Below are 11,955 nucleotides of genomic sequence, written 5' to 3'. Positions count from 1 at the left end.
AAACTTTCAGCAGGACTGAGAAGACCAATAAATTAAAGCATTATGATGATATTTTATCAGTCAATATGACATAGTAAATAAGAGCAAAAGCAAAAATCTAGTGACAAAACACTTAAAAGGCCTTGAAGAAAAACCACAGCAAACAGCAGCTGCTCATGTGTAATCAGAGAGCTCCATATCCACCCTTCTTAAACTGGCTATGAACATGTTAATACCTATGATCACAGGAAAAGAGCTGCTCCTCCAGTGTTGTTGCTGTGTTATTCATCATATCAACAACCATGTGTGGGTGATCTGCTCTCTGACATTCAAAAATACATCTTTCATTTTCACAGTTGACGGTATCTTCATCAGATATTTCAGTTCCAGTGGGCCACATGTTACCTGCCTGAGCAGCTGTGAGGTGTTACCACAAACCTGCATTCATCTCTCTGCTCTCTACATTCACAAAGTTTTGCATCTTGACATCTGGCAAGACCTTTTCTCTCTCTCTTTTTTTTTTTTTTTTGTAATTTATTTTTTATATGCATTTAGTATCCAACAAGCAATTCTACATAATGCACTTCTGGCAGTATGTGTATATGATAGGTATATATGAAACACCAATTTAAAAGTAGTGCTGTTCAGAACATATAAAAACAATTATGTATAAATAAAGTAAAATAATAATACAAAAATGAAACAAAAGTTATATAAAATATAAAAAAAGAATAGAACAACAACAACAAAAAAGAAAGAGGGAAAGAAGGAAGGAGAAGTGGTGAACTATACAATTAGGGATTATAGTCCAGCGGCTATGCGAAAAATCGTGCACTTCACGATACAAGCATGAAATTTGGCACACTGTTAGAGCATGCCCTAAGGTTCATTTTTGGCTATAGGGCCATCACAGATTTGTCCCGTGGTAACCGTGACAACCATTTTTCAAAACGGCTGCCACCTGCGGTGATTTTACCTGTAACTCAGCTTCTAGACCACCTAGGATCTTGATCCTGGTGGCTAATCCTACATTTTCAAGGATGAGGAATACAATGGTACTATTTACAACATGCTAGCAACTACCTAACTACATATTTCCAGCATTCAGTTAATTAAATAATAGTAAAAACCATCAAAATATGTATTAGAGATTTACATGTTTCTTTCTTTCTTTACTTCTGTACTCGCGAGTGGCAGCCTTTTCAGCAGCTCCGTGTATGTCCGTGTTTGTTGTTTACTTTTTTGTTGAGTTGTTCCGTTTTTTATTTTTGTACCTCCGTGTGCTACCTGACTATGGATCTTCACCCGGTGAAACTCGTTTACTTGAGAAAACAACTACTTTCTCTGAAAACCAAGTCCCATGTCGGCATGGTTCCACATTTACCTGACGAGGTGAGGAGACCGTTCCGAGGCTGTAGAGCCGGCGCTAAGCTGGCTGGAGAAGAAGTGGCGATACAAACCTACGGTACCTGTGGTAATCATGGGGAATGTGAACTCACTGCCCAACAAGATCGACAAGCTGGCTGCGCTGGTGAAAAATGTCAATACCTACAGAGAGTGCAGTTTGTTGTGCTTTGCTGAAACGTGGCTAACGACTAGCATCCCAGACGCTAACGTGGAGCTACCCGGCTTCAGCACAGTCAGGTCGGACCGAGACAACAAAGCCTGCGGGAAGCAGAAAGGAGGGGGGGCTCGCGGTGTACGTGAACACAAGGTGGTGTAACCCTGGGCATGTAAGTGTGAAGATCTGCATCTGCTGCAGGGACATCGAACTTCTGGCCGCAAGTTTACGTCCCTATTACTTGCCCAGAGAGTTTGGACACGCCATTGTGGTCATTGTTTACATTCCGCCCCGAGCCGACGCGGAAGTCGCGTGTGACGTCATCCACTCCGCTGTTGATAAACTCTCAACACAACATCCAGAGGCGCTTGTGTTGATCTCCGGGGACTTCAATAATGTGACCCTAGACAAGACACTTCCTGCTTTTTTCCAGTATGTGGACTGTAACACCAGGGGAAATAAGACTATTGACCTGCTGTATGCAAATGTAAAGGATGCATACAGGGCCACCCCACTGCCTGCACTGGGAAAAGCTGACCATAATCTAGTTCTGCTGCAGCCTCACTACAAACCAAAGGTGAGGAGGCTACCCACAACCACACGGTCATTCAGAAAGTGGTCTCCTGAGGCAGAGCACGCTCTGAGAGACTGCTTTGGCACTACTGACTGGGATGTACTGCAGGGGTCGCACAGCGGGAACATCGAGGGGGTTGTAGACTGCACCACTGACTACATTAACTTCTGTATGGACGTTGTTGTTCCTGTAAGAACGGTGCGCTGCTATGCGAACAACAAGCCCTGGATCACGAGTCACATTAAAGGCCTCCTGAACCAGAAGAAGAAGGCCTTCAAAGACGGTGATAAGCAGGAGCTGAAACGCGTGCAGCAGGAACTCAGAGTCCAGCTCAGGGAGGCAAAGGAGCAATACAGAGGGAAGTTGGAGCAGAAGATGCAGAACAACAGCATGAGGGAGGTGTGGGACGGCATGAAGATCATCACCGGCTGCAGATCCAGGCAGGGGGCCACCATTGAGGGGGATGGGGGGAGGGCGAACGAGTTGAACAACTTTTTCAACAGGTTTGACCACCCCATCTCACTCTCACCTCTGATCACCCTGCCCCCCACACCCTCATCTGCTCCCCTCCCCCCGCTACAAGTGGACAGATGCGATGAGGAGACCACCTCCCTGCCTACAATCACAGCAGCCCAGGTGTGTAGAGAGCTGAGGAGGCTTCGCCCCGGCAAAGCTGCAGGTCCAGATGGAGTATCCCCACGACTGCTGAAGGCCTGCGCGTCAGAGCTGGGAGACCCTCTGCAGTACATCTTCAATCTGAGCCTGGAGCAGGGGAGGGTCCCACTGCGGTGGAAAACATCATGAATCGTCCCAGTCCCAAAGAAGCCACGTCCTGCAGAGCTGAATGACTTCAGGCCGGTCACCCTGACGTCACATGTGATGAAGACCATGGAGCAGCTGCTGCTACACCATCTGAGACCGCAGGTGAGCCATGCCCTCGACCCTCTGCAGTTTGCATACCAGGAGAAGGTGAGAGTGGAGGACGCCATCGTCTACATGCTACACCGATCCCTCTCTCACCTGGACAGGGGCAGTGGTGCTGTGAGAATCACATTTCTGGATTTCTCCAGCGCCTTCAATACCATCCAGCCCCAGCTGCTTGGTCACAAACTGACTGATATGGGAGTAGGCTCACACCTGACGGCATGGATCATGGACTATCTGACAGGCAGACCTCAGTATGTGCGACTGGGGGACTGCAGGTCAGACACTGTGATCAGCAGCACAGGAGCGCCGCAGGGGACTGTGCTCTCTCCAGTCCTGTTCACCCTGTACACGTCGGACTTCCAGTACAACTCGGAGTCCTGCCACGTGCAGAAGTTCGCGGACGACACAGCCATCGTGGGATGTATCAGCGGTGGACAGGAGGAGGAGTACAGGAAACTCATCCAGGACTTCGTAGCATGGTGTGGTTCCAACCACCTCCACCTGAACACCTCCAAGACAAAAGAAATGGTGGTGGACTTCAGGAGGACCAGGCCTCACCCGGAGCCCATCAGCATCAACGGTGCCTGTGTGGAAATGGTGCAGACCTACAAATACCTGGGAGTGCAGCTGGATGATAGACTGGACTGGACGGCCAACACTGAGGCTCTGTGCAGGAAAGGACAGAGCCGACTGTACTTCCTCAGGAGGCTGGCATCCTTCAACATCTGCAAAAAACTGCTGCTGATGTTCTACCAGTCTGTTGTGGCGAGCGCCCTCTTCTATGCGGTGGTGTGCTGGGGAGGCAGCATCAAGAAGAGGGACGCCTCACGACTGGACAAACTGGTGAGGAAAGCGGGCTCTGTTGTGGGCACACAACTTGAGAGCCTGACATCTGTGGCAGAGCAACGGGCGCTGAGCAGGCTCCTGTCAATCATGGACAACCCACTGCATCCACTGCACAGCGCCACCACCAGGCAGAGGAGCAGCTTCAGTGACAGGCTGCTGTCACTGTCCTGCTCCACCGACAGACTGAGGAAATCATTCCTCCCCCACGCCATGCGGCTTTTTAACTCCACCCGGAGGAAATAACTCATTATACACACTCTGCATTACTGGTAGATAACACGCAAAGACTGGAGGGGAAGGGGTGATTCCATGAGGCTGGATCAAGTCTGACAGTTCCTGAATTCCCAGTACCGGGCGTCAGGTTCTGTCGACGGTCTTGGTCTCATGGTTTCACACTAACTCTGAACCTCGGTCGGAGCGTGTGTTCCTCAGGTTAGGTTATTTTCCACTGCTGTTTAAATTGTTAATACTTCTGTTTAAATTGTTCATATTTCTATTTTTTTTTTTATAATCCTTGTTTATAGTGTTTATATTGCTTCTGCTATTTATCATGTGTATACTGTATATTTTTTCTAAATTTGCACATTGACCTACCTCTATGCACATTTTATACACCCATGCACACGTTTTTTTCTGTTTTTTTTGTTGCACATTGCTTTTTGCACACTGGCTTGTACTTAGATCTTATTCTGTTGTACTTAGATCTTATTCTTTATTTTTTTTTTCATCTTTTTTATTTTATTTAATCTGTAATCTGTGGATACTGCTGAAAAACTGTGAATTTCCTGCGGGATGAATAAAGTATCTATCTATCTATCTATCTATCTATCTATCTATCTATCTATCTATCTATCTATCTACTGTACATGTTTTCTAAGATGTTGACAGATATGCCATGAAATGCATGTGTGTTATGGCAATGGCCAAAGTGGAACTATACAGCAGTACAGAGACAGGATACCATTTAGCCTAAAGGCATTTTAATAAAGCCAAAGAGGAAAGAAAGAGTGACAACACAAAGTTGCGTATGATGACACAGTCCACCACAGTAGCAAAGGGCAGTGCACTGAAGTGCTGCCTTGGCACATTTGCATCTTCCACAACATCCCTTTTTGCAACCACAGTGGAGGAGGTTGCGACATGTAAGTTGCCAGGAAGGAGAACAGCTCAGCTATGTGTCAACGAATTCCCTTCCCTCTCTTGCTGCATGTTTTCAGCCTTCAGCGTTTCTAGTTAACCAGACAATACCCCTCAAAATTTCCCATCAAGAGAAAAAAAACCTGCCTCTAATTGGCTGGCCTCCAGTCCAAGAAAAATCCAAGTCTCAACAAGAAATGACTGAAGAATGACTGTTCCTTGTTCTCGAGGCTCAACATTGCATCACAGAATGTGATGGAAATCTGGTTGAGTTCTTTGAGCATGAAAACCAGGCATGTCCACCAGCACTGTCACAAATGGGCAAGCTGAGAACTGGTACCAAGTCGAATTTGGTGGGCTGTTTGATGGACCTGGTTCCTTCACATGAAAAAGCATCCATTCCCACTGTCCAGGTCATCATTCCTGTGGTAGCCAAGGCACAGAAGGCACGAGTCACATCACTGAAGTTTTTCCATGTATCCCATGTCGTCTTCTTGCCCCTGCCTCCAAATGACGACACAGTCTCACAACCAGTAAAGGCAAGGAACATTGGCAAGGCTACACATCGATCTGGGCCTAATGCCCTCGCCATCTCATGAGTTGCTAAATGCCGGAAACTCTTCCCAGCTCCAAAGGCAACCCACAAATGGGCAATGTTGAGGTGTTGGGCTGCCATCACTGCCAGTACCAGCACATCTGTGTCAACTGTGCATATAGAGAGGTTGTCATACCCTTCCTTCACAGCATCTTCCAGGTGTAGTATGATACATGTATCAGCTTCCACATGTGTGCATGGTGCAAAACCTGATGTATCTTGGGGCTGAGTACAGATGACTTCAGCATGATGAGTGCTGATTGCCTGTTTCTCAGTGGCAACGGATGTAACACAAGTTGCCAGGAAGGAGAACAGCTGGCAGGTTTTTTTTCTCTTGATGGGAAATTTTGTGGGGTATTGTCTAGTTAACTAGAAATGCTGAAGGCTGAAACATGCAGCAAGAGAGGGATGCAAAAAGGGATGTTGTGGAAGATGCAAATGTGCCAAGGCAGCACTTCAGTGCACTGCCCTTTGCTACTGTGGTGGACTGTGTCATCATACGCAACTTTGTGTTGTCACACTTTCTTTCCTCTTTGGCTTTATTAAAAATGCCTTTAGGCTAAATGGTATCCTGTCTCTGTACTGCTGTATAGTTCCACTTTGGCCATTGCCATAACACACATGCATTTCATGGCATATCTGTCAACATCTTAGAAAACATGTACAGTATACTCTATACCGAAATACATATTTTGATGGTTTTTACTATTATTTAATTAACTGAATGCTGGAAATATGTAGTTAGGTAGTTGCTAGCATGTTGTAAATAGTACCATTGTATTCCTCATCCTTGAAAATGTAGGATTAGCCACCAGGATCAAGATCCTAGGTGGTCAAGAAGCTGAGTTACAGGTAAAATCACAGCAGGTTTCAGCCATTTTGAAAAATGGTTGCCACGGTTACCACGGGACAAATCTGCGATGGCCCTATAGCCAAAAATGATCCTTAGGGCATGCTCTAACAGTGTGCCAAATTTCATGCTTGTATCGTGAAGTGCACGATTCCATCAAAATATTGCGCGAAGCTGCTGGACTATTAATGCTTCTTTACAATAATAATTATGAATTTGGCAAAAAACAAACAAACAGAAAAACAAATTGGTCCCAAGGGGCTTCACATAGCTAACCCAGTTATCCAAATATAAAGCAGCCTGTTCAAACTTATGATTAACAGATGTTGTTATTTCTCCATTTTAGAAATATCCATTGTAATGTCCATCCATGTGTTTAAAGTTGGACTATGAAACTAGACGACCAAAGGAATTGGTGCCAAGCATGGCCATTTTCCATGGGGTCCCTTAACCTCTGACCTCCAGATATCTGAATGAAAATGGGCTCTTATGGGGACCCCTTTTTAGAGACAGGCCCACCTTCTGCTAATCCCATGCAGTTTGGGCCACAAACCATGCAGTCCAAATGTGTTCTTCTGGCCTGTTGTAAAATGGTGTATTTGTGTTTGACTGGAAAGCCGAGACTCCTGTGGATTCAATGAGCCACATTTGATTCATGTGTGATGATGTTAGCCCCCACAGGAGCCATTTCAATGTAGTGAGACCATTTTTAAAAATTTGACTTCACTGTATGAAATGAGCCAGTGTTATCTCTAAGATAATCACAGCCTCATGAAACTTTACAACCACAAAGTAGAGACCTGGGATGCTCAGCGGATGGCTTCCCTAGCTATCTGTCCATATAATTAATTCGGCACATGGACTTGTAAATTAATATGTCAGAAATGTGTGTCCCACACTCAGATCCAGCCATCCTCTGTGGGGAAATGGCTGCTGTCCTTGGTGCTGAACCCTAGTAAAACAGTTTCTCTCATTTTCTGAGACTCCATAAATGCTCAAAATTGTCATTCATTACTGAGTCTCTGGCACAAAGCACAGAAAATGCTCAGGAAACACTCACTTGAACCTCCACGGCTCCTAATATTCCAGCCCTCATGGGTGGAATTTCCACCTTGCATCCGCACTCCCAATTCCTCAAATTAAAGCACATCCTAGTGGCTCTGACATCGAGGCCAAAACTATAGCAGTTGTTCACCATGTTTATATCTTTAAAAAATGTCTGGATGATGCCCTTGAAAAAACATAAGGTTTTTTTTTTTTTTTTTTTTTTACCAATCTTCATTTCCCTATTAAGGAAAGACCATTTCAGTTGTGTATTTTCGTCATTATTGTACCTTTACTCACATTTGCCCTTTAGTAAATAATTTTCAGTCTTTTTTTCTGAATCAGTTGCAGTTTTTGTCTCATGAACCCTGTTACCTAACACCAAACCTCTTGTGTCAAATCTTTTCTTTACAGTGCAGACACCTCTCACTTCCTCTACAAGTCTGATGTGCCACCTGGTTGTTTTAGCTTCTGTAGTCAAGTAAACAACAGAGTATGATACAATAGTGGATAATAAAACTACCTGAGAAATCAATTAAATAACAACAAGCCTGTTCAATGTTGTGAGTCTGTTCCAATCTGTTGTGTGTGCATTCCTCGCTCTGCCTGTAGATGGTGGTGTTATTGTATTTGCCCAGTATGCGTACTACACTATACATTGTTTTTATGTTTCTGAGACAAAAAAAAAAAAAGAAACTGCTACTGTGGCTTTAATAAAGTAATATAACAGCTGCTCAGTATTATTTAACCTGTATTTATCCACTGAAATTAAGAATCCCATTTGCAGGGGCCAAAATAGTTACATCAAGACATAAATAAAGGTTGCACACCAAGAACATAATGTCAAAATATAGTTCAAGCCATAAAAAAGACATAAAAAAATATCTAACATCAATACAATCACACTGACATAAAAGAGAGCAAATCAAATCTTGTGTATAAGTGTGCCAATGTTATATTTCTATATCAAACCTTCAGGATGTGCTGATATTACGTGTAGCCATTGTATCAACAAACTCCTATCTGGTGACAGACTTTTTTTTATCAGAGCTGGAAAAATACACAATGTTATTATAAAAGAAGAGAGGGTCACTGACAGAGGGTCACTGACATTTTGGGCTGATGTAAACCAGGAAAAATGTTGCTCATTTCTCTGTGCGGTGGCTGAGAATGTGATGCCATCTCCTCCTCTGCCCCATCTCCCTCTCAGTGACCCTGTCAGGGACACACACACATACACACACACAAGCTCTGAAGGGTGGCTTTGTAAAAGGGTGCAAAATTGAACGCTGGGTTGTTTTGGAAAGCAAGACACACACACACCATGAAGGAGTGCAGAGATGAAGGCGGTGTTGTTCTAGAGAGGAACACACACAGCCTTTCATCCCGACGCAGTCAGAACACTGAGACAAATCCACAGACAAAGTAGGGTTTTACTGTGGCAATATACCTACTGTAATATACTGAGACTGCTGAAAACTGAGATATTATGTTGACATTCAGTATGTTAAATTTTGACCTCTTTCTCACTCTCATGCCCCACAAAAACAACATGCCTTCAACATTTCACCTAAAAATGCTGCTCTTGTCAGGGTAGAAACTGAAACTCTTGCCTGTGAAACAGGATAAGATGGAGAACAGGAAGAAGTAAAAGGATTGGGAAAAGAATTAGCCACATAACACATATTTATGCGGAATCTAATCAATCTAATCTAATCAGTTCAGACCAAAATTTCCCTACTAATGATGAATTCTACTAAATATATGGTTGAATTCATTCGTTTCAGAACGTCTGAAACATCCCCATGCTTTCAAACTTGCTAGAGCTTATGTTTATGATAACCAACCATAAAACTTCTGCTATGAGAGCTTTGGACTCAAGATATGGTCAACCACATCAACCTATTCAGAGTGAAATTGGCCTTATCCTTAACTCCCAACCAGTGAAAAGTGGAGATGCTGATGCCTTTCACAACTTTTCCTTGTCTGTTCAGTCCTTGGTTGGTTTACTTAAATCCATAAAGGAAAATACATGTTGTTGGAAATGTTGTAGGACTCATTCCCCAGATGCATATACACTGAAGAAGCCATGTGCAGCCTGAAAAAAGCTCCATTTGACCATTCTCCATGACACCATTTCCTCAACGGACAGCACGTGCATGATGGTCAGTACCCCTGCTGCACAATTCTACCTTGGCCATCCCAACCGATCCTCTCGAGTCATCTTGAAGGTTGTCCCAGTTGTGCTGTATAGCAACAACAAAACACTTCATACACAAAACACTTCCTGAGTATCCAAACCAATCCGACAACACAGTACAGCCACTTGTTCTTATTGGATCTGATCACCCACATCTCATCATTCCCACTGAAAAGCAACCCAAGAGTTTCTGAAAGCAAAGAAGTGGAATATTCTTCAATGGCCAAGTCAGTCCTCAGACCTCAACCCAACTGAGCTGCTTTTCACCTGCTGAAGACCAAACTGAGGGCAGAAAGACCCACAAACAAGCAGCACCTGAAGGCAGCTGCAGTAATAACCATTGGTTCAAGACTTCAGGCAGTCATAGACTGCAAAGGATTTTCCTCCAAATATTGAATATAATCCTTATAATTGTAGTTATGTGTGTTATGTATAGTTTGTCCAATGACTTTTGAGCCTCTGAAAATGGGGTGACAATGTAACACACACACACACACACACACACACACACACACACACACACACACATACACACAAACTATAAACCAAAACCAAAAAGTCAATATCAGCTATAAGTATCTAACCCCAAAATTTTTAAGCTGTCAGGTTTTTCCAGTGTTGCTGGACAAAGTGTGTAATTATATTCCCATGGTTATGATTCCTTCTGGTCAGCTGGGTTGCACTGTACCATCATCATTATGCATGTGTGTGTGTGTGTTTGTGTGTGTGTGTGTGTGTGTGTGCGCGCGCGCGTGCAGCTGCAAACAACAGTAGTGGGCTGACCAGTCACACTGTTGTCTTTGTTTGGCAGAGGGAGAAAACAGGGTCACGTTCCCACCAGAAAGAGAAACATAAAGTTTGAACCATAGCCTCAAGCCAAAAACCATGGAATTCAATTCAATGTGCATGTTTTGTGGTTAGCATCACCCAACAAAGAAAAAAGTCATACAACGTACAGTATGTTTATGGTGTGAGGTGAGCCATATGGGATCTCAAAGGCTGATACCTATAACAATGTCATTTTTTAATGTTTAAATTCACTGCCTTTAATTTGGACTTTTGTGTCATGCACAAAAGTTCTAGAAGTAAGAAGAATAAGAACAAAAATTACATCATGATCCATAGTGTGGCATGAAATTATAATTTAACATTTATGTCAATTCAGCCATCAATGAATTCCACAATACATATGTAATCAGTCAAACTACGTTATATCCATCACATCAGATGTGGATGACACTGACTGCATTAGATCAGATTTTAAGGCCATTTGGCCGCTTCCAGTCATATCCTAGTTTATGGTGTGTTTGCTTTGGCCCGCCCAGTCTGACAAAGAGCTGTTTGAGGCCTGACCAGTATGAATTCCAGTATGTAGGAGCCTTATCAGCAGTGGACAACTGTCCACCTCAGTGAATAGAAACCCTGTTCTTCCTGATCGGCTGAACTGATTTGACCCCTTGAACACACAAATGCAGGGTGAGAGGGGAAACAACATGGGTCAGTGCAGTGTGGCACTCACCATACTTAAGCCAAAACAAGTCCAAATGTGAACTTCTGGTTTCTATCAGCCAAATCTATTTGGAAGCAAAATCATAAAAATTATAAAACAGGATATGGGACCAATACTGCTTGATAGCTTGTTACTTATAATTATAATTTAGCACCAAATAATAATACCTTGTCAGTCATGACTCATTGCAGCCCCAGAGATGTAGTGTAGGCATGAGTGTAGGCCTATTGTATCAGGGTGCATAAAATATACACCTAAAGTGATTCATGTAAGCCTTTTATTTGTCTTAAAAAAAATAAAATAAAATAAAATAAAATAAAAAATCTACCAGTTACTGTAAATTAGCTTTTCTGGTATTTTAGAAACAGTTGTCAACATATTGAAAAAAGTCAGAATGTAGAAAAAAAAATGTGTACTTAAAACCACTACGACTAAATTAAACGACTTGTTAGGATGGGCGTTTTACAGTATATATTCTATTCTATCCATAGAAATTAAATTTCTATGATTTAAGAATTCGGGACAATTTGGACCATGCTTTTTTTTTTTTTTTTTTTTTTTTTACTATGAAAAAAATCGAAAGTCTATCGGACCGAAAGGATGAAAGACAACAAACAATAAACAAAAGAAAGAAAGAAAGAAAGAAAGAAAGAAAGAAAGAAAGAAAGAAAGAAAGAAAGAAAGAAAAAGAAAAAAAGAAAGAAAGAATCTATTTCTGTCACTTCTGTGTGG

Source organism: Myripristis murdjan, chromosome 23 (genome assembly GCF_902150065.1).
Source record: "Myripristis murdjan chromosome 23, fMyrMur1.1, whole genome shotgun sequence".
NCBI classification, from domain to species: Eukaryota; Metazoa; Chordata; class Actinopteri; order Holocentriformes; family Holocentridae; genus Myripristis; species Myripristis murdjan.
This window is presented reverse-complemented; position numbering follows the sequence as displayed.